The sequence below is a fragment of the Malaclemys terrapin genome, chromosome 19 (genome assembly GCF_027887155.1).
Source record: "Malaclemys terrapin pileata isolate rMalTer1 chromosome 19, rMalTer1.hap1, whole genome shotgun sequence".
Taxonomy (NCBI): Eukaryota; Metazoa; Chordata; order Testudines; family Emydidae; genus Malaclemys; species Malaclemys terrapin.
In genome coordinates this window covers 8,494,162-8,521,876 of record NC_071523.1, presented here as the reverse complement: position 1 = coordinate 8,521,876, position 27,715 = coordinate 8,494,162, and the positions used below count along the sequence as shown (strand labels likewise).

The window sequence follows — 27,715 nt, the reverse complement described above, 5'->3', positions numbered from 1 at the left end:
CCTCCTTAGCAGAGCTGTTCATACTTAAAGTTGTTGCCTCTAATGCTTCTGTTAATTAAATTTTCCTTGCAACAGGTCTCGCTGTCAGCCTAACCTCCGCTTTAGCTAATCTTCTCCCAACATGTCTGTCAGCCTGACTGGCAGAGGAATTCAGAGAAGGATCTTGCGGGTACCTTTCCGTCCAGAACTCCCCACACTCGCTCTCGGGCAGGAATTCCCAGGGATAGCTACAGCCGCACTGCTCCTTGGCTGGCTCTGGATGATTTACACAACGCTCTCTGTGAGCAAGGGGGAGCCAGCCGCAGGGAAAGACATCGATTTACCTCGCATTTCCTGGCCAACTCTGTGTTATTAAATGCACCTTTAGAAGCAAATGTCCCAAAAGGCAAATACAAGAAGTCATTAGGACCAGGAGATCACCCGTGCCTTTGAGTGACTTCACAGTGACCAGTACCCCAGCTAGTCAGATTACAGCTGGCTTGGGTGTGTCTACATGGGCTGCAATCACATACCAGGACTTCAGTGAGGACATTTCCTAAGAAACCCAGGAGCCTGCTGTGTGCAAGGATCCTCTAAACTAATCTGATAGATGCTATAAAGCTGGCAGGGGGGGGGAAGTCAGAATAGTTGTGCTGGGATACTGAGGATAATCGAGCTACCCTAGCTACTGGGGGAGGGATAGCTCAGTGGTTTGAGCATTGGCCTGCTAAACCCAGGGTTGTGAGCTCAATCCTTGAGGGGGCCAAGGATCTGGGGCAAAATCAGTACTTGGTCCTGCTAGTGAAGGCAGGGGGCTGGACTTGATGATCTTTCAAGGTCCCTTCCAATTCTAGGAGATGGGATATCTCCATTAATTATTATTATTACCCAGACACACCGTCTCCAGATAGCAAAGGCCAGTCAGGACATTGGGGAAGTGAGATCTGCCAGGTCGGGGAGGAAGTAGGCTGAATCACCTGTCCTAAGGGAGGAAAATGGAAGAAAGAACTGAGTGAAAAAGGAAAATAGAAGGAAGGAGACAGGTTAGAAAGGCAGACAGAGGAGTAAGCCAGGCCTGGCGGATGGGATTTCTCTGCTGTGCCACATTGGAGAGGGGGGTTCAGTCTCCAGTCCTGAGACCTGATTCCCCCCTCACTTATACAAGTGCAGCTTCATTGGCTTCAGCGGAGCTACTCCTGATTTACACCAGGCTAAGTGGGGTCAGAATCAAGCGCCTGGCCTCCTCTTCTGACCAGGTGGAAGCTGGGAAGGAGCTCCCCCTGAGGAAGGAGCAGCTGTAGCATCGCCCAACAGTGTCTTCTGTGCCTGCTTAACCCCAGCCAGCACATAGGGGCCCTGGGCGGTGAGGTGCTAGGAGGCAGCACAGGCTGTGTTAGAGCTAATGGGGACATTTGCTCCGTAGCGGCCTTGTCTCACATCCTTCCAAAGGGCCAGACAGAGGACACGAGACAATGACAAGTGCAGTGGCTTAGAGGAGGATGAGATCATTTATATTAGCTGCAGCCATCACAACTTCTAGTGCCATGGTTTGCTGATTCACAGTCCCTGAGAGCAAGAATCAAAGTGCTCTGGCCAGAGTGGAGGTGCATGAGGGTCTGCAATGAACACTGTCCCCAGCTATCTCAGAGAAGCAGGACAGCTGTGATTCTACTGCTGGGGAAGAATGTAGATGGGTTTTCAAGGGCACATGTAGGTTGTCAGCTCTTTGGGGCCTGGACTGTCTCTTTTGTTCTGTGTTTGCACAACGCCTAGTGCAATGGGGCCCTGAGTCAGGACGTGGGTTCCTAGGCACCATGGTGATGCAAACAATAACAATCCCATCTGGGGAGAGGGCTGGTGGCCATAATTATTATTATGTGTAGTATGACAGTACTTAGGAGCTGCATGCAGCCTCAGGGCCCCATTGGGCTTGGTGCTTACAATCCATATAGACAAGCCTGGGAGAAAGGGAGGTGTGATGGGATCTATAAACCCCACCCTGCAACCCGTAATAAAGGGTTAAGAGACCTTCTCAGCTGTGGCTAATTGGCAGACCATCAACAGCTGGGGAAAGAGCTGCAGACCACGCACAAAGCAGTGGCCAGGGAGTCTAAAGAGGACTCTGTATCAGCTGTGAAGTGGGTAGGAAGTGGCTAGCGCTGGAAGGAGCCGCTCTGGGAAATGGGCCAGAGGCAAATGAAGGTAGGAAGGGGCCCAGGAAAGCAGCAATGAGTCGGAGGCAGCAGACCAGGGTCCCTGGGCTGGAGCCCATAGGCGAGGGCAGGTCTGTGTTCTCCTCCCTGCCAGCAGGAAAAGGGGTGTGAAAGCTCTCCTGTTGCAAGGGGTCATGGGCTGCTGGGCCCAGGGTGGGGCTGAAGACCTGGCATAAGGTCATTAGACTGTCTGGTTATTGGACTCTGTAGGGGTGGGGACTGTAAGTGATCTGTCTGGAGGGTGAGTGCTGAGACGGGGCAAATGGCCACCGGAGTTTCTGACAGGAGGTGCTACTGTAGCAGAGGCTGCTGCGTCATGCTGGCCATGAGGGGATGGACTGGCTGGTGACTGACCCCCCCCCCCCCCCTCCACAAGAGATCCTCCTCCTCCTGGCTTTACAGCTGGGGAACTGAGGGGATGTCTACCCTGCAGTTAGACACCGGGGCTGGCCCATGCCATGTGACTTGAGCTCGTGGGGCTGTTTAATGTGGGTGTAGATGTTTGGGCTCAGGCTGCAGCGTGAGCTCTGGGACCCTCGAGCCCGAGTCAGCTGGCTTGGGCCAGCCGTGGACGTCTAGTCACAGTTTAGACGCACCCTGAGAGAGCACGTGACTCTCACACGTGGAGTCAGTGGCTAAGCTGAGCTCCTGCATTCAAGGCCACTGCCTTCAGCACAGGCTTTCCTCCTGAAGAGAAGGGGCTGAGAAGTGGGGGGTCCTCCTAGCTCCACCTACATCCCCCCCCGCTGCTCTTCCTGTGCACCCATTGCTGAGAGATGATGAAAGGGAAGCCTCTTCTGTACCTAGGCATGAAAAGATTTCCAGGCTGTGTCTCCGCTTTTCCCAACCTTTCCTGGTGGCCATGAGGGCTGGTGAATCCTACTAGCGTGGAGATATAAACCCCGCAGAGCAGACACCATGCTGCCTGCGGTGGCTCTGCTCCCCGCTGCGGCTGTGGGCGGCTGAGTGCTAACTAAGTGCTCCTAGCGCTCGCTCAGAGCCATTGACAAGGACTCAATGGCTCTCAAAAGAGAAAGATTTCTCATCCCCCACAGGGCCCAGCAGAGCAAAACACTCCTGGGCTCATTCACAGTCAAGTGGGCAGCAGCGACAGCATTCCCGTAGCCGGCTTCAAACCCGCATGCCCCATCCGTCGTTCCCAAGCGGTGTCTTTTTCATTAGGCTCCTACTGGCTTCTCTTCCTCGTCCCATCCCCCTCCCTTCCAGGTCACACCAGTAGCTACAAGGAGCTTTGTTCTTCCAGGGGATGAGCCTTCTTTGTGGCTGTTACCAGAACTGAAACATGAACATGTTTTACTAGCCAGACCCGAGAGGCTTGGAATAGGCGATGCCTCAGGCCCATGCCCACAACACGGGCCTCCTTTCTGCAGGCCCAGCCTGGGAGCTAGGGAACCAGAGAGAACCACAAGGTCTGTCTGTGTCCAACAGCCTCACTAAAGAAACCCCTTTCTAGGCATGACACCCAACTCCTGCCTCTTATGAGGGGGATGCTCAAGCTGCAGCCAGGTCTGAATTTGGGAGCGACAGGTGGAAGTATTCAGATTGACCCGGCACTGGGAGCCAACCTGCATTTCTTCCACCTCCTCAATGAGCCCACTGGTTCCCCTCCCCCAGCCAAAACTCTCCTGTCTGACTCTGTACGTCCCTTTTCCCCTGCAGCAACTGTCCTGGTTTGTCACTTGGAGAATCTGGTTGCTGTAAGGAAGCTGGGAACCCACTGGAGAGGTGCGGGGAGAGCTGGGGGCAATGAGAAGGTTGAGAAGAGAGTCGGCATCTATTGGAAGAACCGTGGAGCTGGAGCTCCAGAGACACTGGGACTAGCTACGGGCAGTTATTCAAACCAAGCCTCTTAGAACCCTGAGATTCCTCCATCCCCTGCTGTATACATGGCTGTTTCTATCCATGGCCTGCAGGAAGGCACTAGCGTGCTAGGGCTGCACATTGCCAGGTTTTGAAAGCTCTCCTTGGAAAGAGGCACCAAATCCACCTACAAACACATTCAAACCCTCCGTTATGTGTTCAAGGGAAGGGGCTGTTAATGCGTTTTGAATAGGTTCAGTCTGTGGCCCCTCTCCTCCCAACCCGGATGAAGCATTTAGGATCTTGGAAAATAGAGAAGCACAGGGCAGCAGATCTCCGTGTTGCCTAACATGAACACAAGCCACGGCCCCACCACCTCTGTGTTTGACCAATTCCCCGCCTGTCCATTGCAGCCTTGTTGTTAGAAATCCCCCGTGCGCTAGGTGCTGCACAAACTCATGGCGAGAGACCGTCCCTGCCCCAAAGAGTTCACTGTCTGAACAGACCATAGAGAGGGAAAGTGCCTCACCCAAGGGCACACAGCAGAACCAGTTTTAGAACACGGGTCTCTTGACTCAGGCCAAGTCTACATGGGTATAACGATGAGAAATCCACACCCCTGAGCTATGTAGTTATACCGACCTACCGCCTCTCGGGGAGGTAGATTAACTATGCCAACAGGAGAAGCTCTCCTATCGGCATAGTAGCATCTTCACTAAAGTAGTGCTATACGTGAAGACAAGCCCTCGCAGTCTAATGCCCGATCCACGCTGCCTCCGTAACCAGCCTAGGATAGGACTGGTTATTATCTGCCTCAAGCTGCTCTCGTCTGTGAGGGGCACCGACTCAGACCTGCCTTAGGGCTCTAGCGGCACAAACGCTGCAACGTAACCAAGGAATCGCGCCGACGACTCTTTCCGCTGCTTCACCTTCCAAGGCCCTTAGTACAGCAAAGAGACGATGTCAAAAGCGGCTCTGCAAGACACTGTGCAGCTGATCGCATCTGAATGGAACGACTGCGTGCTGCAGATTGTGTCTCCTTTGACATTGATGCCATCAAGTGTATGCACGGGAGAGGAGTGAATAGGAGGACTAAATGAGAGCGAGAATGATGGAGGAAAATGATGGGAAGGATGGTTCTACCCTTCTCTGAGTCCTCAGTCAGACAGCACTGCAAGGGATTTTTGTAGTGACTTGGTTAGGAGCAGTGGATGAGAAACTGCCCTCTCCACTCTGCTCTCCGCTAGCTAGGAACTCTGCCTACCATGATTCCCACTGTGCTCTCTCCTTCCGTGCTCTGCACTTTGCTGTCTGAGCCCTATGATTGGTACCTTCTGGCCTCGTCTATGCTCCAGACACTGAGCTGGCGTGATAGCCGACCTTCCCCAAGAGAACAAAAGGCAGCCCTATTCCACCCAAAACCATGGAGCTGGCTGTGTCCTTGCACGCCCCCTTTTACCGGGCTCCCCTAATTACACATCCGCCGGGAGATACAGATTCACTTACGCGCGCAGCAAAGACTGAGTGTAGTGCTGGGGGAAAACGTTTCATTCAAATTTGGCTTTGGGAGGGGGTTCCAAAAAATGCAGATTTGGGTCAACTGCAAAATTCTGTGAATTTGATACAAATTCACAAATTGTTTCAGTCAAAACAAACAAACAAAAAATCTTTTGACATTTTCTAAGCAAAAATTTTCAATTTGCCACATCTATTTGTCTTGAAATTGACTTCAATGTTTATGTAACTTTTTTGTTGTTGTTTAAAAAGATCAAAAACCATAAAAAATATTGCATTTGACCCAAAACATTTTTTTTTTATTGGCCAAAAACTTGCTTTCGTTCTTCTACTTCAATTTTTCAGTTCAGCCAGTGAAATAACTGAAAGATCAGTTATTGGCACAGCTGTAACCAAAAGTAAAGTAGGGATGTCTGATCGGCAATGACTGTCCATTGACTAACACAGGGTTCATCATATCTACCTGCTACATTTTGCATAACAGAAAGTAAAGGGGAAAACTCAATGAAGATTCAGTGCTCCAGCAGCTGGCTGGCATTCCCTATACACAGCTGGCCAGCATGCTCCATACATCAGGCATGTTCCATGAATCTGCTTTCAAAGTGATGGTGAGGAACTGCCAGTGGGGCAGTGAAGTGAAGATTCACTTGTGGTTGTCAGTCAAACTTCTGGATGCAAAGATGTTGCTGAGTATCAGAGGGGTAGCCGTGTTAGTCTGAATCTGTAAAAAGCAACAGAGGGTCCTGTGGCACCTTTAAGACTAACAGAAGTATTGGGAGCATAAGCTTTCATGGGTAAGAACCTCACTTCCTGCATCTGAAGAAGTGAGGTTCTTACCCACGAAAGCTTATGCTCCCAATACTTCTGTTAGTCTTAAAGGTGCCACAGGACCCCCAGATGTTGCTGAGGTGCCTTTTCCTGTATTGTTGTTGGTCTGATCCTCTGTATACATAATGGTGAGGGAGTTCTATGGAGATGTGAGTTATTGTGCTTTTCATGTGGCGGGGTGACGCTCTGGATGGTTTTATGGTGGATGGATGTTCCTCAGGTGGGGGAGTTTTATGGGCATGTGACTTGATGGATTGATATGCGAGAAGGGCAACACAGACGTGCAAAGTACAGAGCCTTGTTTTCAAGAATAAATTTTATTACACACTAACAAGCTTGAAAGTAGCATTTTACGCCCACTTTGCACAGCAGCGAGGGCCTTTGCCAGTCACTGAAGTCTTTCTAGTGACTGCAATGAGCTTTGCATCAGGTTCTAAGGGCCAGGTTTTTAAAGGTTAGTTGCTTACAGATGCAGATGGGTGCACTTTTGAAAATCCCATCTGCATCTTTAAGCCTTTCAAAGTCTGCTCCTAAATGTCTCCTCTATTAAAGAGAGAGGGTACAGCAATCTCTTTAGGGCTTGTTTGCTTCCATCAAATGTCAACAGAAAGACAGACTGGATTGTGATTGCAGGTAGGCAAGAGCACTTGATCCTCACACAAAAGAACTTAGGCTTTTTGGTTTTTGTTTGTTTCTATGTTTGCACAATGGGTCCTAGATGCTACTGCTGTACAGTTAATAATAATGATGCCACCGCCTAGCGAATGGGCCAATAGATACAATGGAGTGTGACTCCTCAGGCAGCCAATATGGGATTGCTTGCAGGAACATTCCCTTATGTTTTATGCTTTTGCCATGGTGGCTGCTACGTTGCTTTCTGAATGGCTGGTCCTGCTTGCAAGCTAAGCCAGCCACTGTGCACCCCAGTCTGAGTCCTGCCCCCCTCACTGAGGGCAGCAGCTGAAAGGAGGTGGTCGGGGAGGATGCCAGAATTTAGGAATGGCAGGGAGAACTGACCCGGGGGTTGGTTGTAACTGCATCCAGGCTGACCTCTCAGCTTTGGAACGGTAGCATTAATAATCCAATTGATAACTTTAATATTTGCAACTGAGCTAGCATTTAAAGTGAGCCCTATTCTGCTAGTCTGCACTCAGGATGATGGGACAGGGTGGGACTTTTAGACCCTACATCAACCCCCCTTCCAAAAATGCATCCTGCTGCCTTCAGCATTTCCTCACTGCTGCCCCCAGCCTTTAGCATCAGAGGAGGCAAAGATGGAAAAGACCCTGATCGGACAAGGGCTTTGTCTTCATGTATACTTATCCAGCACCTAGCACAATGCAGCCTGATCCTGATTGACTCTTCAGTGCTACTGTAATATAAGTAATACGAAGGTCAAAGAGTCAGAACACCAGGCTTTTGGCTTCCGGTAAAGAGCGGATCTGATATTAAACTGTCTCTGTGCATGAACTAAGCCACGCAATGCCCGACTGACCCCTGCCACGAGCCACTACGTTGCCACACCTCTGTGGTGTTTCTGGGTTCCGCACATGCTACAGCCGCATCTCCCTGCTGAGCTCTGGGTACCAGAATTCTACTCTCGGGAGTAACTATTTCAATGGAGCCCCCCCCCCAGTTGGAATTAAATGGAGAAGGGTCGTGTGCCACATCACAGAAATGCAGCCCTTCCTACAGTGGAACCCAGAAGCTCTTTAACAGCACATGAGAATGCTATGCAACAGTTTAGGGCTGTAGGTGAAAAATACTGCATCCAATTGAAACTACAGGGGAAGTTTTAGCCAGGTGGAATATAATTACCCAGCCAGAAATAGGCCGAGTTACCAAGGCTATCGCTCCTACTGTTGCAAAAAGTTCATTGGGATGTTTAATGACCACAAGCACTCGGCATCTCCGTTGTAAATCTTTTCAGAAAGATGAGCCCCATGACAGCACAACACCTCCCTAATGCCAGGCTGGGGTACTGGATCAATAATGACTAAGGGAATAGTGGCTTTATTAACTGTGCCATATGGATTTCCTCAGAAGTCTCTTGTCCAGGAACAGACCAGGCATAGCCCTGAGATGTGAGGAGATCACCCCTCCAGATCTCCTCCACATTCAAGCTGCTTTGATGAAGAGAGAGACAGGTTTTCTTCTGCTGGGTAAATATTCCTTCAGCTTCATTTGTATCAATCAACACTGACATCCAGTGGCTTGTCAGGCTGATTACAATCGGGCATTTCTTGTGATCTATGAACATCTCTCCCGGGTTCTGTTGTCCAGACTAAAAACAGAACGGACCTGATGCATTATGGCCATTCATTATTACTATCATGTCAAAGTGAATTCAGCGGCTGTTCCCACAGGATGGAACTGGAAAATGAAACCCTATTCATCTGCAGAACCAGTAAAACATAGGCAATAATTGCATAAGCTTCCCAACACTGCCAGGCCAATGCACCTCAACCCTCTTTTGGAAAGCTCACCCCCTAGGGATGAGAGGGAAGTTTTGTCTCCAAAGCCACTCAGACCCCTGCGGCCGCCAGCACGGATGCCAAATGGTGCCTTTGCTATATAGCACAGGATGTTCCTTTCAGCCATTTGTCCTTGTCAGAAGTCGGAGGTAAGCAAGGTCAAGCCTTGCCAGACGCCCAGTGAAAAGTGGAGCTGGAAGTCTCATTTCCAGTTCAGGTAGACACACCCATGCTAGCTCGGATCCAGCCAGCACGCTAAAAACAGCGTTCAGCCCTGGCCACGGGGGGGTGGCAGGCTGCGCTAGTGCCCCAGTACATACCTGGGGATTGCCCCAGGGGTGGCTCGCTTGTCCTGCCACCTGTGCAGCCGCTATTACACTGCCCTTTTCAGCACACTCTCAGTGCTAGCTAATATCTACCTCAACTGGCAACTACATCTCCAGCTCCACTGTAGACCTACCCTTGGGGTAGGACTGCAACGCACGTGAGTTGTGATTGTAGTATGGGAAGGGACACCCAGGCTAGCTTTAAATTTGCTAGCGGGGTAATGGTGGTGTGCAGGCGGCAGCAGGGGCTTCACTCCAGCACAGGCTGGCCACCAGAGCATGTCTGGGTGAGCTTGTTAGCCCCTGCTGCCCTGCCTACACTACTCTTATTACCCAGGCTAGCTGGATTAGAGCTTGTGCTTGCAGTGTAGACAGCCTGAGACTCGCCTTGTAGTTTTGCTTGGATATGGTATCTCTGTGTTGCCGTGTGCTGTTAAAAACAGCTGCTGTTTCACCTCCCCAGCAGGAGCTGCATTCTAAGGGTGGGTCTTGTAATACGGTGACATGCTGACAAAACAGTAACAACACAGGGCTCCCTTAAAAGTTTTCTGGGTCAGTTGGTGATGCACGTTGTCCCCTATGGTGCTGGCTGGCCTGGCGATGGTCCCCTGCCTGATCTGGGGAGTGGATCGCCACTGACTGAGGTCAGAAGCTGCACATGCTCCAGGCTCTTTCCCAATACTGATTCTTCAGATTCTGGAGTGGAGTGGGGTGGGGCAGGCAGGGGCTGATGGGCAGAGCAGCAGGCTGCAGCTACTGCAGGCCTCCCCTTCAGTGCCAGGGCAGCTTGGCGTCCTCTCCTCAAGTTGCTGGACATGGTGGAAGGGGCAGGGCCGGGACTCTGTGCTTTGTTTCCCATGTGCTGTGAGCCAGCGGTGATGATGGTTGGTGGAAGAGGCACTTGAAGTATTGGATTATTTAACCCTAGGCACCTTCTCCCCTAGATCTATCCCAGGCCCTGCCTCATAGTGGAAAGCGGTGTGCTCCCTGGGAAGGGTCACTGCCAGGCTGTATCCCACAGAAACATCCCTAGGAAGAGCCCTGCAGACATGGTTCCTGGCTGGCTTCAGTGTCTCTCTTCCCGGGCAGAAACCCCACTCCAGATGTATGCCCTGCTGGAAGGCTGCCCTGGGCTGAGGCAAGAGCCAGGTCTGTTATGTCACTTACACGCTGGCAAGAGGAAGGGGGGGTGGCACACCTGGATGCCCATAAGGCACTAGAGCCCATGGGGCGGGGGGGTTGTCTGGCCCTTCATTGCCAGCCCTGCCCCAGGTGGCCTGACTGTCGGTGGGAAAGCAAGTCTTTGCCAGCAGATTTTCAGGAGCAATCTGCAGCCTTCCCGGGAGCCCCTGCTCTCCCATCCCAACCGTCCAGCAGCCCTGCCCGGACCTAGCAGGGGGGTTCTAGGCTGCTGCTGCCTGCTGGCCCTCCCTGCAAGCAACCGGGCTGCGCCGTGCTCTCTGCGAGCACAGTGGGTGTCATTCATCTCTGTCCTGCGGGGCCAGCCTGGTGCTTGGAGCTCCCGGTTCCCAGAGCCAGGCACCCGCAATAATCCTGTGGGAACAAAGGCAGGTGCGTCCCTGTGCAGCCAGCTCCTGTGGGATGCAACCGGAAAGCCCCGGGCCTCAGACCCACAAGAGACTGCCCCTTCAACCATCGCTTAGCACCAAGGATGGAGCCACTCGTCCCCCTGGATCAGCGGCCACCAGCGTTGGTGCTAATTGGCCCCCTGGAAGGCTAGTCTAAGCAAAGCACTCAGGACCTGATGGGGCCCAGGAGAGGGGCCTGTGCTCTCACCCTTGTGTGTGGGTGTGGGGGGGTGTCTTTTCAGGACAGAGGTGAGGCTCCCTAGCTAGGGGGAGAAGCTCCATCACCGGTTGCCTGTGGGCTGTGTTTGTTCTACCCAGGCCCTGGGTTCAGCCTTCAGGGCTGCCAAGGAAGCTTGCCACGGTGGGGATTTAAAAAACTGCTGGGCAGCATTCCCCCGCCACGCTGGATGGCAGCGGGGTGCTGGCACGCTCCTGCAGAAGCCAGGCCCTAATCACTGCAGGGGGAAGCCAGCTCTTGGCCCCAGCGGCCCGCAGTAGCTGGCAGGGGCAGAGGATTCCTGAGGGAGGATGGAGCAAATCAAGCCCCCCTGCTGCCCCCACACACACACACCGAGCAGGGGCTAGTGAATCTAACCCCCCTCCCCCCACACACCCCAGCAGGGGCTAGTGAATCTAACCCCCCTCCCCCCACACACCCCAGCAGGGGCTAGTGAATCTAACCCCCACACACCCCAGCAGGGGCTAGTGAATCTAACCCCCCTCCCCACACACACCCCAGCAGGGGCTAGTGAATCTAACCCCCCTCCCCACACACACCCCAGCAGGGGCTAGTGAATCTAACCCCCCTCCCCCCACACACCCCAGCAGGGGCTAGTGAATCTAACCCCCACACACCCCAGCAGGGGCTAGTGAATCTAACCCCCTCCCCACACACACCCCAGCAGGGGCTAGTGAATCTAACCCCCTCCCCACACACACCCCAGCAGGGGCTAGTGAATCTAACCCCCTCCCCACACACACCCCAGCAGGGGCTAGTGAATCTAACCCCCCTCCCCCCACACACCCCAGCAGGGGCTAGTGAATCTAACCCCCCTCCCCCCACACACCCCAGCAGGGGCTAGTGAATCTAACCCCCCTCCCCCCACACACCCCAGCAGGGGCTAGTGAATCTAACCCACACACACCCCAGCAGGGGCTAGTGAATCTAACCCACACACACCCCAGCAGGGGCTAGTGAATCTAACCCACACACACCCCAGCAGGGGCTAGTGAATCTAACCCCCCTCCCCACACACACCCCAGCAGGGGCTAGTGAATCTAACCCCCCTCCCCCCACACACCCCAGCAGGGGCTAGTGAATCTAACCCACACACACCCCAGCAGGGGCTAGTGAATCTAACCCCCCTCCCCACACACACCCCAGCAGGGGCTAGTGAATCTAACCCCCCTCCCCACACACACCCCAGCAGGGGCTAGTGAATCTAACCCCCTCCACACACACACACCAGCAGGGGCTAGTGAATCTAACCCCCTCCACACACACACACCAGCAGGGGCTAGTGAATCTAACCCCCCTCCCCACACACACCCCAGCAGGGGCTAGTGAATCTAACCCCCCTCCCCACACACACCCCAGCAGGGGCTAGTGAATCTAACCCCCCTCCCCCCACACACCCCAGCAGGGGCTAGTGAATCTAACCCCCACACACCCCAGCAGGGGCTAGTGAATCTAACCCCCCTCCCCACACACACCCCAGCAGGGGCTAGTGAATCTAACCCCCCTCCCCACACACACCCCAGCAGGGGCTAGTGAATCTAACCCCCTCCACACACACACACCAGCAGGGGCTAGTGAATCTAACCCCCTCCACACACACACACCAGCAGGGGCTAGTGAATCTAACCCCCCCACACACACACACACCAGCAGGGGCTAGTGAATCTAACCCCCTACACACACACACCCCCAGCAGGGGCTAGTGAATCTAACCCCCCCTCCCTACACACACCAGCAGGGGCTAGTGAATCTAACCCCCTATACACACACACACACCCCGCAGGGGCTAGTGAATCTACCCCCCTCTCCCCCACACACACCCCAGCAGGGGCTAGTGAAGTTCATTCTCCGCCCAGCGAGCGGGCAGAAGGCGAAGCGAAGAGGTCGTTGGGCTTTTCTTACCCCCCCCCCCCCCGGCGGTTGTCACCGGCCCCTGCCTGTTCTGTCCCCGGCCCGGGGGCTGGGAGCACGTCCGTGCCCTGCAGCGGGGAGAGGCAGGAGAGCGGCACTTTGCCAGGCTGGGCTCGTGCGCGCAGAAATAGTGTGACCGGGATTTTGAACAGCACGGCGCTGCGCTGCGCGCTGCGACGAGGCACCGCGCAGCGCCTGGGAAATGCGCCCACGCTCCCCCCCCTCAAGCCTGCGGAGCGGCCAGCGCGCTCCGGGAGCGGGCGCGGAAAGTAGCCGGCTGCTTCCCTTACCTTGGCTGGCGGGAGGAGGGGTGCGGAGGCCGGGATCAACTTCACACGCGCCTGCCGGCTCCTGCCATGGTCCGAGCCCGGCTGCTGGGGCGAGCGGCTGCCCAGAAAGCCCGGACAAGCCGGGAGGCGGCAGCAGGCACCGCTTCAGCCTCCTTTTGTCTCTGGAAGACAGAGAGACAGACCGATCAGGAGGCAGACAGGCATGGGGTGCGGGGGGGAGGCGATCTCTGCACACGGAGAAACCTCAGCAACATGTGGCATTTAGCTATCCCAGCGAGCTTCCCCCCGCCCCAGTGCGCATCCTGCCCATGCTCCCAGGGGGGTCCTGGCTCCATTGCTACCTCCCCACCCCACCATCTCGATGTCGGGGCTGCCTTACCCTGCAAGCTGCAGCAACATGTGTCCCTCTGCGAAAGCTCTACCGTTCCCCTCCAGCTCCTGGGGGCTGTCTGTGATCCTGTGAAGGCTTCTGCTTCACATAGCAGGGACCCAGCTCCGCTGGCAGCCAGCTGATTAACACACACTTTTCCATAGCTGTTTGGGTGACCATCATTAAGTGGTGCCATTTGTTTTGTCAGAGAGAGAGAGGTAACCATGACAATCACCCTGTACACACACCACTGTCTTTCTCAGCACCTTCTCCCCCCGTCCCCCATCTCTTAAGGACATGGAGCAAGTCTCCAGTTTGCATCATTTCTCTCTGCTTTGTTTGGGAGCATTTCGCTCAGCAGCTGCAAGGGGACAAACAGCTGACACTCATTTGTGTGTCAAAATGGCCCGTCTCTCTCTGTAGCATTCACACGTCTGTGTAGCCAGAGGAGATGAGACCGATAGAGCTAATGGACCTATGGTTCAATAATGTACCTCTTCTGACCATGGCATCTGGGCAGATAAGATAAGCAAGAAGGCAGGCTGGTTGAGAAAGTAATAGCAGACAAATATTGCCCTTGAAATCGAGGATCACCCTTCTATCCCAAGGGTGAGTTTTTTCATAGCAATCTATCAGAAAACAAAACAAAAAACCCCAAACATTCCTTTATTACATTTCTCCTCCCCCCGCTGCCAACACTCACCCTTAGTCTTTTAAAATAAAAGTGCTATAAATCCTCCCAAGCAGGATGTGTCGGCCATTATTGGCCTCCTCTGAGACTGTCCTGAGACCAGGAAGTTTGGCAAAAAATAAGATCTTCCCTCCTTCCCTCACCACACCGTTCCCTGCTTTCTTCTGAAAACCCATGCCGCCCTGCCCGTGTTCTTTGTCTCCTGGCTTCTGCTCGGTCAGCTGCCGAATACTTTGCGTGGGATGCAGTGGCTACTCTAAGGAGGCACCTCAGCGGGCAAAGCAGAGGATTGTGGGGCACACGTGAGATCCAAGGTGTCCTCTCCATCAGCGGAAATTATTTCTATTCCAGTAGCACCTAGAGGCCGCAGCCAAGATTGGAGCCCTTCTGTGCTGGGTACTGTAGAACCAGGCCGTCCCTGCCCTGAAGAGCTTACAGGGCAAACCAGACAAAGGATAGGAGGGGAAATAGACACAGGGAGGGGAAGCGACTTGCCCACAATCACACAGCAGATCAGTGGTACAGCGGCGAGTAGAACCCATTTCTCCTGACGCCCCAAATGGTGACCCACTTAATAGGCTGCCCGCCTGGGAGTTAAGGGGCCTGGATGCTAGTCCCAGCTCTGCCATGGCCCTGCTGTTTGATCTTGGGCAAGTCGCTTCACCTGTCTGTGCTTCTATTCATAGGTGCTGGAACTCGGGGTGCTGGGGGTGTGGCCGTCCCCTTGGCTTGAAGTGGTTTCCATTCTATCCAGGGTTTACAGTTTGGTTCTATGGCTCTCAGCACCCCCCCCCCCACACACACACTATACAAATTGTTCTGGCACCCCTGCTTCTATTTCCCTTCCCACCTTTTGCATGGCTTGACTATTTCGACTGCAAGCTCATCAGGGCAGGGAAGGCCTCTTACGATGCGTCTCTATGTGTCTAGGTGGAACTGTAATATAAATAAAATAGTACGGAAGTTGAAAGGAAGTTTAGTATCCCTGACGATGTTACCCCAACGCCCCTGTGTTTCCTTTTGGACTAAAGAGTCTCCAAGGCAGCAGAGGTCTATGGAAGGGCTGGTTTTTCTCTCTTAATACCTGTGCAAATCAGAAGTACCTCTGCTAAAATCAGGGGAGAAAAAAACAGTGTAAGGGCCTGATCCAAAGCTTGCTGACATCAAGTTGTTCCACTAACTCCAATGGGCTTCGGATCAGGCCCTAAGTGAGCCCTGAGTCAAGCCTAGATTCTCCAATCCACCCGTGGTTTCATGGGGCTATTGCTGGAGCTACCCTGGATGGAGCAGGAACAAATGGTCAATGAGAGGCTGTTCTTCAGAACTCTGAAATTTAAATGGATGCTGCTCACGCTGTAATGAAAACATGGATTTTCCTGATAAAATCGACCAGTTTCTATCTCCTGGCATGTGACAATCCTTGCAACTAAAAACACTTTGCCACTTACTGACCATTTAACTGATTGGGCCCCTCTAGGATAGATTCTTCATGCACCATGGTGTTCTCTGTGCAAGACCATCTCTCTGGGGCGATGTCCCCATGTCTCTGTTTCTCAGCACTCCTTGTTTCTCCCTGATTCTAGGGCTCTCTCGCTTTCTCCCCCTCCGTTTCCAGGTGTGTGTCTGTGCCTGTATCACAGGAAAACAGGAATCGTCATAATGCATCACACCAGTGGTCTGTCTAATCCAATATCTGGTCACTGACAGTGGCCAGAACAATATGATTCAAAAGAAAATGCAACAAATGTTGTAGTGGGCGATTATGGAATAAACTGCCCTTAGAGGAAGTTTTCTTCCGAGCTCCCATCCGTTAGAGGCTGGCTTATGCCCTGAAGCATGAGAGTTGATATCCTTTATTAGATAAATAAGTAATCTCCTAGAGATAGCCCAAGTCACATGTTCCAAATGCTTGTTAAATATTTGCTTACTAAGTCTTTTGGCTCAAACAGAGGAACTAACATATGTCAGAAGAAAATCACTGGGATCCATACCAACAAAGCTGGCACCCGTGCCATATTTATTTATAAAACAGACTGGAATTTTGATGCAGGGGCCCCCTCCTTCTTTTGCTGGGATGTTGTTGTTTGCTCTCCTCCTTCTTCTGTTACTCGTAGAACATTGCGCGTTAGCGTGTGCTGGTGTCGGGGAGACGATGGAGAGGGTACATTTCCAATGCTTGCTGCTGATCCTTCTTATGCATGAAATCCAGCTGGAAAAAGCATTTGATTCATATACCTGGAATGGGTTAAACAAATCATTTTAGGGTATAGCAAACATTTCATAATGAGGGATAATAATCAATCATGATTCTTAGCTCTTTGTACTTCCAAAGCTCTGGACAAACAGCCATGTCCTTATTTTCAGAAGCACTGAGCATCCAGTGCCTATTTGGTGCTTATTACTGCTATTGTTTATTTCTATTGCCACAGAACCCCAATCAAGGATAAAGGGCCCTTGCGCTAGGCACTGTACAAACAAACAACATAGAAGACAGTCCTGTCTCAGAGAGTGTATACTCTCGGTATCAGAGAGGTCACAATAGGTGGCCAATGGGGTAGAGATGGCTTGGGAGGATGAGATAACAATACAATGGACAGAGTTTAGTATAAAAACAAAAGTCGTAGGGGAGACAGTGTGGCCTAGTGGATAGATAACTGGACTGGGACTCAAAAGAACTGACAGAGTGGATTGGCCCTTGGCCTGTTAGCTGACCTTGGACAAGCCACGTCACTTCTCCGTGCCTCAGTTTCCCCACCTGTGAAATGGAGATAATGATAATGACCTCCTTTGTAAAGCTCTTTGAGATCTACTGATGTAAAGCTCTATATTAGAGCTCGGGATTATTATTATTAGTTCACCATTTGCCTGCCCCCTGCAGTTGTGAGTGTGGAGCATCTCTGAAAATCAAGCCCTGACTCTCCCCCTTGTAGAAAAGCATTTCCAGCCCCATGTTACAGACTGGGGGATGGAGATGTTATATGATTGTCTCAAGGACACACAATGAGTCAGTGGCATAGCCAGAATTAGAATGCAGACTTTCCTGGCTTCCTGCCCAGTGCTCATTTAATTAAATCATGCTTCACTGTTACATGTATAAGCCGTATAGGTCCCTAATGTTTGTATATTCCAAACGCAATCTGTGTCAGATCGCTGGGTGGTTTTGGGTATTAAAAAAAATTCCTGGCTCTTGCTGGATAGACAAGCAATCAGTAATTCTGATCAACAGTATTTCTGATTTGTATGTAATGCAGTTTTTCTAGTCTCGGAATGCTCTGAAAAATCACCGTCTACAAGAGGCAGTGGTGGTGGTAAGGGGCAGCAAATTGGTAACCTTCGCTTCCCTTCTCCCCCAGATTTTACACATCTGCCAATGAGGATTCCCCCATTCCATTTTACAGGATCACCCGTGATTAAAATGAGATCAGTGCATATAGATATAGCCAACATGGGCCTGGGTAGCTCACAGAAATAGGAGTGATCTATAGAGTCTTTCCCCTCCAGCTTACTGGTTCAAATATAGCCTGTAGTTAGCAAGGGATGGGAGTTATTTTGACAGTAAAGTCTAGAAACCCTCCCAGAGATCAGGCCCCCATTGTGGTAGGCACTGCACAAATCTTTGCCCCAATTATCCTTGTGGAATAAAGCTCAGTTCATTTTCTAACAGACATAACAGCATAAATCACAAAAATAACCACTAACTGTCACACTTGTTGACAGTCTCTGCGGAGAGGGTAACTACTGAGTGTACAGTGGAGACCTACCTATCTTCTCCCCCCTAGAGGTAGTCCATTGGTGAAGCGGTGTTCTGCTGTTGCCAATGGTGTGCTTGTTCTATGCATGAAGGATTCGGGATTCAGCAAGCTACTTAAGTATTGAAGTCAATGGTTTGGTATTCATTGTGGATGTTTAGAGTGGCATATACTTTAAGCACTTTGCTGAGTCAGGTCCAAAGCTAGGTGCCCAGGGCTGCCAGTCTGGTACCTTTCACAAACGTAAATTCCCTGTAAAAGAAAATACATACCAAAAAAGGAAGAGACCATTTTTACAGAACGATTTGCAAACCCAACTGAACCCACCGCCAGTCACCTCTGGGACTCCTCTTTCTTGACCTTCCCTTTCTCTCTCACTTTAGACTCAAATTGATGTTCATCTCTTTCACAAATATGGTGACGCTGCACTTTTATTGCTGTAAATATCAACATCAGAAATGTGCAGACTCATGACTGGAGCTTATGGACAATGTTACGTATGGCAAAGGAACTAACAGTCCTGCCGCAGGTTGAGCTCTCTGCAGCAGTGATTCTCTTCAGCTCCTCGTTGTAGGCCTGAGTGGTGCGTTGAGGATGAAATTCACTCCCATGCAAAGAGCCAGTCCCTCTTAATCTCCATGTTGAGGGCTTATGTGGCACTGAATTGGTGTATAAACCTCTGGGTGAATTTCACCTTGTGTCCTGTATTTGGGGATCACCTAACTGTCCCGTTTAGGGACTCCCTGAATGCAATGAGCCACATTACCAATTTTTTCACTTCCACGATACCCAGACCTCCACCACCTGACTTTGCCCAGAGGAAACCATGGGATGGCAGCAGCAGCAGTCTGTATCAGTGAGTGTGTCTACACTGCAAGTGAAGATGTGATTGTACCATAGCTAGGCATACCCATGGTAGCTTGAGTAACAATATATGGGCTTCAGCATAGGCTAGCCATCCAAGTACATATCCAGATTCCCTAGAGGGCTTTGAACTCATGCCACCACATCTACACTGCTATTGTTACCCCTGCTAGCTAGATTAAAGCTAGCACAGGTATGCCCACCTGGGCTACAATCTCCCCTTCACTTGCAGTGTTGACATACCCGGTAGAGAGCCTTCGGCCATTCAGAAAAGTTTCAGCTAAATTTTTTTTTCCTATATATGGATCAATTATTTTTATTGTACATTTCCATGTACTTGTAAGTTTCAGGTAGGAGCGAAGTGGCAGAAGCACTAGGGGAAATGTTATTGTCAAGGGATTGCCAGCATAATCAGAGTAGGATGTGCCTGCAATCTTGAGGGCACTGGCTCTGCTGTGAGATGCAGCAGATCAAAGATATGACAGGTCCTCAGATAGCTGCTGTCATGCCAATGAGCTCCAGAGGTTGTAACTGTGAATTTTCCCTCCATACTACTCTTTTGTGAAGAGATGTTATTTGGGCATTCATTCAAAAGCAACGAGCTGATCAGTGCGTCCAACAATTACATAACATTTTGAGATGGCATTAGACAACACAGACCAAAAGTTGTCTATGGCATTTAGATATACAATTCCCATTGAAATGAATAGGGATCTTGCATCTAAAGCCCCTGCAGAACTTTGAAAATCTCAGCCAGTAACTATAGCTAGCCCAGAGCATTGGGGATCAGGGCTCCTGGGTTCCGATCCCAGCTCTGCCATGAACACCACATGACCTCAGGTAAGTCACTTCACTTCTCATACTTCAGTTTTTCCCCACTTGTCAAATGAGGATAACAACCTTTACCTACCTCTTGGGGAGATGTTATTGAATATTTAAATGGAAGGTGCTATTAATATATCCCAACCACCTTTTATATTTTTCTTCTAAGAGTTCTGCCCTTCACCTTTAAAGCAACTTGGAAAGGTCTAGGAGATGGAGCAGGATTAATATGCAAATGGCAGAGGAGAAAATGCAATGCGAGAAGAGATTTTGCATGTGAAAGGCAGAGGAGGTTGCAAAGGGTCCATGCAATACCAGAAGCCTTCTGATTACAAAGGTAAGATCTCATCTGTGATTTCCTACCTTTCTAATGTTTCTTTTCTTCTTTTTTCATGTTTAATTTATTACTATTATTATTTTTGGCCTCTCCTTTGGTTGTTTGCTCATTTACCCCGTAAACGGTTTGGTTCCAATTGAAAATCTCCTTGTGTGCTGCTCTTCAGCACCCTCTCAGGCATTGCAATGTGTTGCCATGGAAAGGGCCATGATGTCACATCTACAAATAAATTCGAAAGCCCCCCAAGTTCACTTGTGCAACTGGGCAGAGATTCAGAAGCCCGGGAGACACACGGGGGTGGTTTGCTTAAAAAAGGAAACTTAATTAGGCGAGGGAGAGTAGGTTAGAATACAATGCACTCAGTGGTCACAGAGCTCTCCTCATTCCAGGTGGCAAATATTGCCTTGCAGAGAAAGACTGTGAGGATATGGGGAGAGCGATTCTCAAACAGGCAGAGAAGGGGAAAGTGACAAATGGAGGGAATGAAAGGAAAGCTGAAATTTAAAAGAGTTAGGGACCTGATCTGATCTTGATAAGTGCTGAATGCCATCAACTGCTTATTGACATCAATGGGCACTGTCCAAGCTCAGCACCTCTCAGGATTAGGCACTACTGATGCAAATAGGTGTTCTTACTATCTAGTTACAACAAAGGAAGAAATTAATACTAAAATGGGTGAACTAGAGTGCCTGGTGTGAAATGAGGATATTGATATAATGGGCATCATGGAAATTTGGTGGAATGAGGATAATCAGTGGGACACGGTAATACCAGGAGACAAAATATACAGGAATAACAGTGACTGGTAGGAGAGTGGCACTATATGTGAACGAAAGCATAGAGTCAAATAAAGTAAAAATCTTAAATGGATCAAACTGTAATATTGAATCTCTATCGATAGAAATTCCATGTCTGAACAATAAATGTATAGCAGTAGGAGTATACTACTGACCACCTGACCAGGATGGTGATGGATTGTGAAATGCTCAGGGAGATTACAGAAACTACAATGGTAGAAAACACAATAATAATAACAAGGGGCTTCAACTATCCTCCTATTGACTGGGTCTATGTCACTTCAGGAAGAAAGGCAGAGAGAAAATTTCTAGACACATTAATGACTGCTTCTTGGGGCTGCGTGTCCTGGAATCCACAAAGGGAGGGGCAATTCTTGATGTTGTTTTAAATGCAACACAGGATCTGACCCAAGAGGTGAATATAGCTGAACCGCTCGGTAATAGCAAGCATAATGTAATTAAATGTAACATCCTTTTAGGGGGGGAAATACAAAAGAACCCACCACAGTAGCATTTAACTTCAAAAAGGGGAACTACACAAAAATGAGGAAGCTAGTTAAACAGAAATTAAAAGGAACAATCACAAGGTTGAAATGCCTGCAAACTGCATGGAGACTATTTAAAAACACCATAACAAAAGCTCAAACTAAATGTATACCCAAAGAAAAAAAACAATAAAAGGACCACAAAAATGCCACCATGGCTAAACAGCAGAGTAAAAGAGGCTGTTAGAGACAAAAAGACATTCTTTAAAAATTGGAAGTCAAATCCTACTGAGGAAAATAGAAAGGCTCATAATCTCTGGCAAGTCAAGTGTAAAAGTATAATAAGACAGGCCAAGAGAGAATTTGAAGAGCAAGTAGCTAAGGACACAAAAACTTATAGCAAAAATATTTTTTAAGTACATCAGAAGCTGGAAGCCTGCCAAACAGTCAGTGGGCCACTAGACAATCAAGTCACTAAAGGAGCACTCGAGGAAGACAAGGCTGTTTTGGAGAAGCTAAAATGAATTCTTTGCATCGGTCTTCACTGCAGAAGATATGGAGGAGATCCCCATACCGGAGCCATTCTTTTTAGGTGACAAATCTGAGGAGTTGTCCCAGATTAAGGTGTCAATAGAGAAGGTCTTGGAACAGATTGATAAATTAAACAGTAGTAAACCACCAGGACCAGAGGATATTCACCCAAGCATTCTAAAGAAACTCAAATATGAAATTGTAGAACTGCTAACTGCGGTATGCAACCTATTGCTTAGATCAGCCTCTGTACCATATCACTGGAGGTAGCAAATGTAATGCCTATTTTTAAAAAATGATCCAGAGGCAATTACAGGCTAGTACGCCTAACTTCAGTACCAGGGAAATTGGTTGAAAAGAACAGAATTATCAGACCCACAAATTAACATGATATTTGGGGAAAAGTCAACACAGCTTTTGTAAAGGGAAATCATGCCTCACCAATCTATTAGAATTCTTTGACAGGGTCAACATGCATGTGGACAATAGTGATCCATTCAATATAGTGTACCTGGACTTTCAGAAAGCCTTTGACATGGTTTCTCACTAAAGGCTCTTAAGCAAACTAAACAGTCATGAGATAAGAGGGAAGGTCCTCTCATGGATCAGTAACTGGTTAAAAAACAGCAAAAGACTGGTTAAAAGAGTAGGAATAAATGGTCAGTTTTCACAATGGAAAGAGGTAAATAGTGGGGACCTCCAAGGATCTACACAGGGACTTGTGCTGTTCAACATATACATAAATGATCCAGAAAAAGGGGTGGAACAGTGAGGTGGCAAAATTTGTAGCCGATACAAAATTACTGAAGATAGTTAGGTCCAAACCTGACTCTGAAGAGTTACAAAAGGATCTCACAAAACTAGGTGGTAAAATAGCAGATGAAATTCAATGTTGATATGTGCAAAGTAATACACTTCGGCAAAAATAACCCCAATTGTACATACAAAATGATGTGGTCTAAATTAACTGTTACCACTCCAGAAAGAGATTTGGGAGTCATCAGGGATAGTTCCCTAAAAACATGTGCTCGATGTGCAGCGGCAGTCAAAAAACCTAACAGAATCTTAGGAACTATTAGGAAAGGGATAGATAAACCAGCCCTGCAAAGAGCTGCAGGAAGGGGCTGGGGGATTGCCGAGAGAAGATACCGGAAGGAACAGTCTCCTGCAGTAGTTTTTGGAAAAGGGAGATTCCAGGTAGAAAGCCCTGGGAGTCATGTGTAGAAAGCCCCAGCTGAAAGTTTTATTTTCCTTTAGTGAGTTGGTTGGTTGGTTGGATGGACAATAACTGGAGCTTGGAAGCAAGAGCTAAAAAGTGATTTGGGCGTGGCTGACAATTCCCCAGACTTGTAAGGAAGGCTGTCAATTTACAACCTATTACGATCACATGCATTTAGTACCCAGCACCAAGATGTATTTTACATGGGTTGGATTAGAAGCAGTTAACATTTCTCCTAAAACAGGGAGCTAATACATTACACTCTTCCACTGCATTGCAACATTAAGGGACGGAGATGGAAATAGCCTAGTCAAGGAGTTGGACGCAAGGGGATTTCAGAGTATGCAAAGCAGTTTTTCTTACAATGCATTTTAAATGTGGCCACACCAGGACCGGCTCTAGGCACCAGCAAACCAAGCTCGTGCTCCGGGCGGCACAATTCTAGGGGCGGCATTCTGGTGATATTTGGGGTTTTTTTGCTTTGGCAGTGGTGCTCTCAGAGGGTTGGGTTTTTTTTAGCTTGGGGCGGCAAAAAACCTAGAGTCAGCCCTCGGCCACACTCAGTGTTAGACGCATTCTTGCAGGGATGAATTCCAGAGGTGACTGTCTGTTACCAAAAATTACCTGCCTCTAGGGTTGCCAGGAGTCCGATGTTTGACTGGAACACCCCGTCGAAAAGGGACCCTGGAGGGTCCGGTCAGCTGACCAGGCCGCTAAAAGTTCAGTTGGCCACAGTGCCAGTGGGGCAGGCAGGCTCCATGCCCAGCTCCGTGCAGCTCCCGAGAAGCGGTGGCATGTCCCTCCGGCTCCTAGGTGGAGGGGCAGCCAGGGGAGCTCCGCAAGCTGCCCCCACCTGCAGGTGCCACTCCGAGTGTCAGCTCCGCAGCTCCCACTGGCCAGGAACCGTGACCAATGGGAGTTACGGGGGCAGCTCCTGTGGACAGAGGCAGTGCACGGAGGCCCCTGGCCGCCCCTCCACCTAGGAGCCTGATGGACATGCCACCACTTCCCGGGAGCCACCTGAGGTCAGCGCCGCCCAGAGCCCACACCCCAAACCTCCTCCTGCACCCTAACCCCCTGCCCCAGGCCTGAACTGCCTCCCACACTCGGAACCCCTTGGCCCCAGCCTGGAGCCCCCTCCTGCATCCCAAACCCCTCATCCCTGGCCCCACTCCAGAGCCTGTACCCTCAGCCGGAGCCTCTCACCCCTTCCCACACCCCAACCCACTGCCCCAGCCCGGTGAAAATGAGCAAATGAGCAAGGGTGGGGAAGACAGAGGGAGGGTGGATGGAGTGAGAAGGGGTGGGGCCTTGAACAAACGGCAGGGCAAGGGTGTTTGGTTTTCTGCAGTTAGAAAGTTGGCAACCCTACCTGCCTCTGGCTTGCTTGAACTTTCCCCTTGGTACAGAAAAGTGAAGCACTCTAGATTAGGGTTACCATACGTCCGGATTTTCCCGGACATGTCCGGCTTTTGGGGGCTCAAATCCCCGTCCGGGGGGAAATCCCCAAAAGCCGGGCATGTCCGGGAAAATCTGGAGGGCTCGGTGGTGCTCGGCCGGGGCCGGCGGTGCGGGGCCGGTGCGGGGCCGGGGGCATGGTGCCGGGCCAGGGTCACAGTGCCGGGCCGGGCGCGGGGCCGGGCGGGGAGCCGGGGGCGCGGTGCCGGGCCGGGGGCCGGGCCGAGAGCCGGGCCCGCGGGGCCGGGGAGCCGGTCAGCCGGGGCCAGGGAGCCGGGCCGGGAGCCGGGGAGCCGGGCGCCGAGCCCGCGGGGCGGGGAGCGGGGCCGGGAGCCGGGGAGCCGGGCGCCGAGCCCACGGGGCGGGGAGTGGGGCCGGGAGCCGGGGAGCCGAGCCCGCGGGGCGGGGGAGCCGGGAGCGGGGCCGGGAGCCGAGCCCGCGGGGCCGGGAGCCGGGGAGCCGAGCCCGCGGGGCCGGGAGCCGGGGAGCCGAGCCCGCTGGGCCGGGAGCCGGGCGCCGGGGTGCCGGGGCCGGGAGCTGGGGAGCCGGTCAGCCGGGGCCAGGGAGCCGAGCCGGGAGCCGGGGAGCCGGGCGCCGAGCCCACGGGGCGGGGAGTGGGGCCGGGAGCCGGGGAGCCGAGCCCGCGGGGCGGGGAGCCGGGAGCGGGGCCGGGAGCCGAGCCCGCGGGGCCGGGAGCCGGGGAGCCGAGCCCGCTGGGCCGGGAGCCGGGCGCCGGGGTGCCGGGGCCGGGAGCCGGTCAGCCGGGGCCAGGGAGCCGGGGAGCCGGGCGCCGAGCCCGCGGGGCGGGGAGCGGGGCCGGGATCCGGGGACCCGGGCGCTGAGCCCACGGGGCGGGGAGCGGGGCCGGGAGCCGGGGAGCCGAGCCCGCGGGGCGGGGAGCCGGGAGCGGGGGCCGGGAGCCGAGCCCGCGGGGCCGGAACCGGGGAGCCGAGCCCGCGGGGCGGGGAGCGGGGCCGGGATCCGGGGAGCCGGGCGCCGAGCCCACGGGGCGGGGAGCGGGGCCGGGAGCCGGGGAGCCGAGCCCGCGGGGCGGGGAGCCGGGAGCGGGGCCGGGAGCCGAGCCCGCGGGGCCGGGAGCCGAGCCCGCGGGGCCGGAACCGGGGAGCCGAGCCCGCGGGGCCGGGAGCCGGGGAGCCGGGCGCCGAGCCCGCGGGGCGGGGAGCGGGGCCGGGAGCCGGGGAGCCGGGCGCCGAGCCCACGGGGCGGGGAGTGGGGCCGGGAGCCGGGGAGCCGAGCCCGCGGGGCGGGGAGCCGGGAGCGGGGCCGGGAGCCGAGCCCGCGGGGCCGGGAGCCGGGGAGCCGAGCCCGCGGGGCCGGGAGCCGGGGAGCCGAGCCCGCTGGGCCGGGAGCCGGGCGCCGGGGTGCCGGGGCCGGGAGCTGGGGAGCCGGTCAGCCGGGGCCAGGGAGCCGAGCCGGGAGCCGGGGAGCCGGGCGCCGAGCCCACGGGGCGGGGAGTGGGGCCGGGAGCCGGGGAGCCGAGCCCGCGGGGCGGGGAGCCGGGAGCGGGGCCGGGAGCCGAGCCCGCGGGGCCGGGAGCCGGGGAGCCGAGCCCGCTGGGCCGGGAGCCGGGCGCCGGGGTGCCGGGGCCGGGAGCCGGTCAGCCGGGGCCAGGGAGCCGGGGAGCCGGGCGCCGAGCCCGCGGGGCGGGGAGCGGGGCCGGGATCCGGGGACCCGGGCGCTGAGCCCACGGGGCGGGGAGCGGGGCCGGGAGCCGGGGAGCCGAGCCCGCGGGGCGGGGAGCCGGGAGCGGGGCCGGGAGCCGAGCCCGCGGGGCCGGAACCGGGGAGCCGAGCCCGCGGGGCGGGGAGCGGGGCCGGGATCCGGGGAGCCGGGCGCCGAGCCCACGGGGCGGGGAGCGGGGCCGGGAGCCGGGGAGCCGAGCCCGCGGGGCGGGGAGCCGGGAGCGGGGCCGGGAGCCGAGCCCGCGGGGCCGGGAGCCGAGCCCGCGGGGCCGGAACCGGGGAGCCGAGCCCGCGGGGCCGGGAGCCGGGGAGCCGGGTGCCGGGGGTGCCGGGGCCGGGAGCCGGGGAGCCGGTCAGCCAGGGCCAGGGAGCCGGGCCGGGAGCCGGGGAGCCGGGCGCCGAGCCCGCGGAGCGGGGCCGGGAGCCGGGGAGCCGGGCGCCGAGCCCACGGGGCGGGGAGCGGGGCGGGGAGCGGGGCCGGGAGCCAGGGAGCCGAGCCCGCGGGGCGGGGAGCCGGGAGCCGAGCCCGCGGGGCCGGGAGCCGGGGAGCCGAGCCCGCGGGGCCGGGCGCCGGGGAGCCGGGGCCGGGAGCCGGGGAGCTGGGCCCGCGGGGCCGGGAGCCGAGCCCGCGGGGCGGGGAGCCGGGGAGCTGGGAGCCGGGCCAGGAGCCGGGCCCGCGGGGCCGGGAGCCGGCAGTGCTGGGCGGGCCGGGGGTGGTCAGCCGGGGCCGGCACCCCAGGGCCTGAGCCGACCCAGGCTGGAGCCGCCGGGGGGGCCAGCCTGGGCCGCGCCTCCTCCCCCCACACCTCCCTTACCTGCTTCAGGCTTCCCGCGAATCAAATATTCGTGGGAAGCAGGGGAGGGGGCGGAGACTTTGGGGAGGGGGCGGGGTTGGGGCGGGGGTGTGGGCGGGGGCCCGTGGCGTGTCCTCCATTTGGAGGCACAAAATATGGTAACCCTACTCTAGATGAATGCAAAGTTGGCTAGTCAGACCAGAGAGGGAGAGGCACCTAGGGAAAAAGGCAAATGAAGGTAACAGAGGATGGGTGCCTCAGTCTACAGTGAGGAAATTCCTCAATATGCTTGACTCAAAAGCAAAACCTAGGATGTTGACATGCCTCATTTTCAAACAGGTCAGCCTGGAAAGGAACATTTCCAGAAAACTGGAGAAGCTGGACCCAGCAGAGAAAGACTCCAAATAAGTCACCTGATAAGGCTAACCCACCAGCAGAGCAGACAGATAGTGCAGGCTGCAAAAGAACCATAGAATCATAGAACCTCAGGGTTGGAAGGGACCTCAGGAGGTCATCTAGTCCAACCCTCTGCTCAAAGCAGGACCAATCCCCAACTAAATCATCCCAGCCAGGGCTTTGTCAAGCCTCACCTTAAAAACCTCTAAGGAAGGAGATTCCACTACCTCCCTAGATAACCCGTTCCAGTGCTTCACCACCCTCCTAGTGAAAAAGTATTTCCTAATATCCAACCTAAACCTCCCCCACTGCAAC

General features: G+C 53.6%; 1 protein-coding gene across 1 annotated transcript in view; it reads right to left on the bottom strand.

Moving 5' to 3' along the window:
- The window catches only part of VWA5B1 (von Willebrand factor A domain containing 5B1), a 70,357-nt gene extending 57,113 nt beyond the window's left edge, over positions 1 to 13,244 (bottom strand). Inside the window, exon 1 of the mRNA XM_054009328.1 lies at positions 13,185 to 13,244. The gene's annotated coding sequence lies outside the window, so the exon portion shown is untranslated. The remainder of the gene's footprint in view (positions 1 to 13,184) is intronic.
- Positions 13,245 to 27,715: the final 14,471 nt, after the last annotated feature.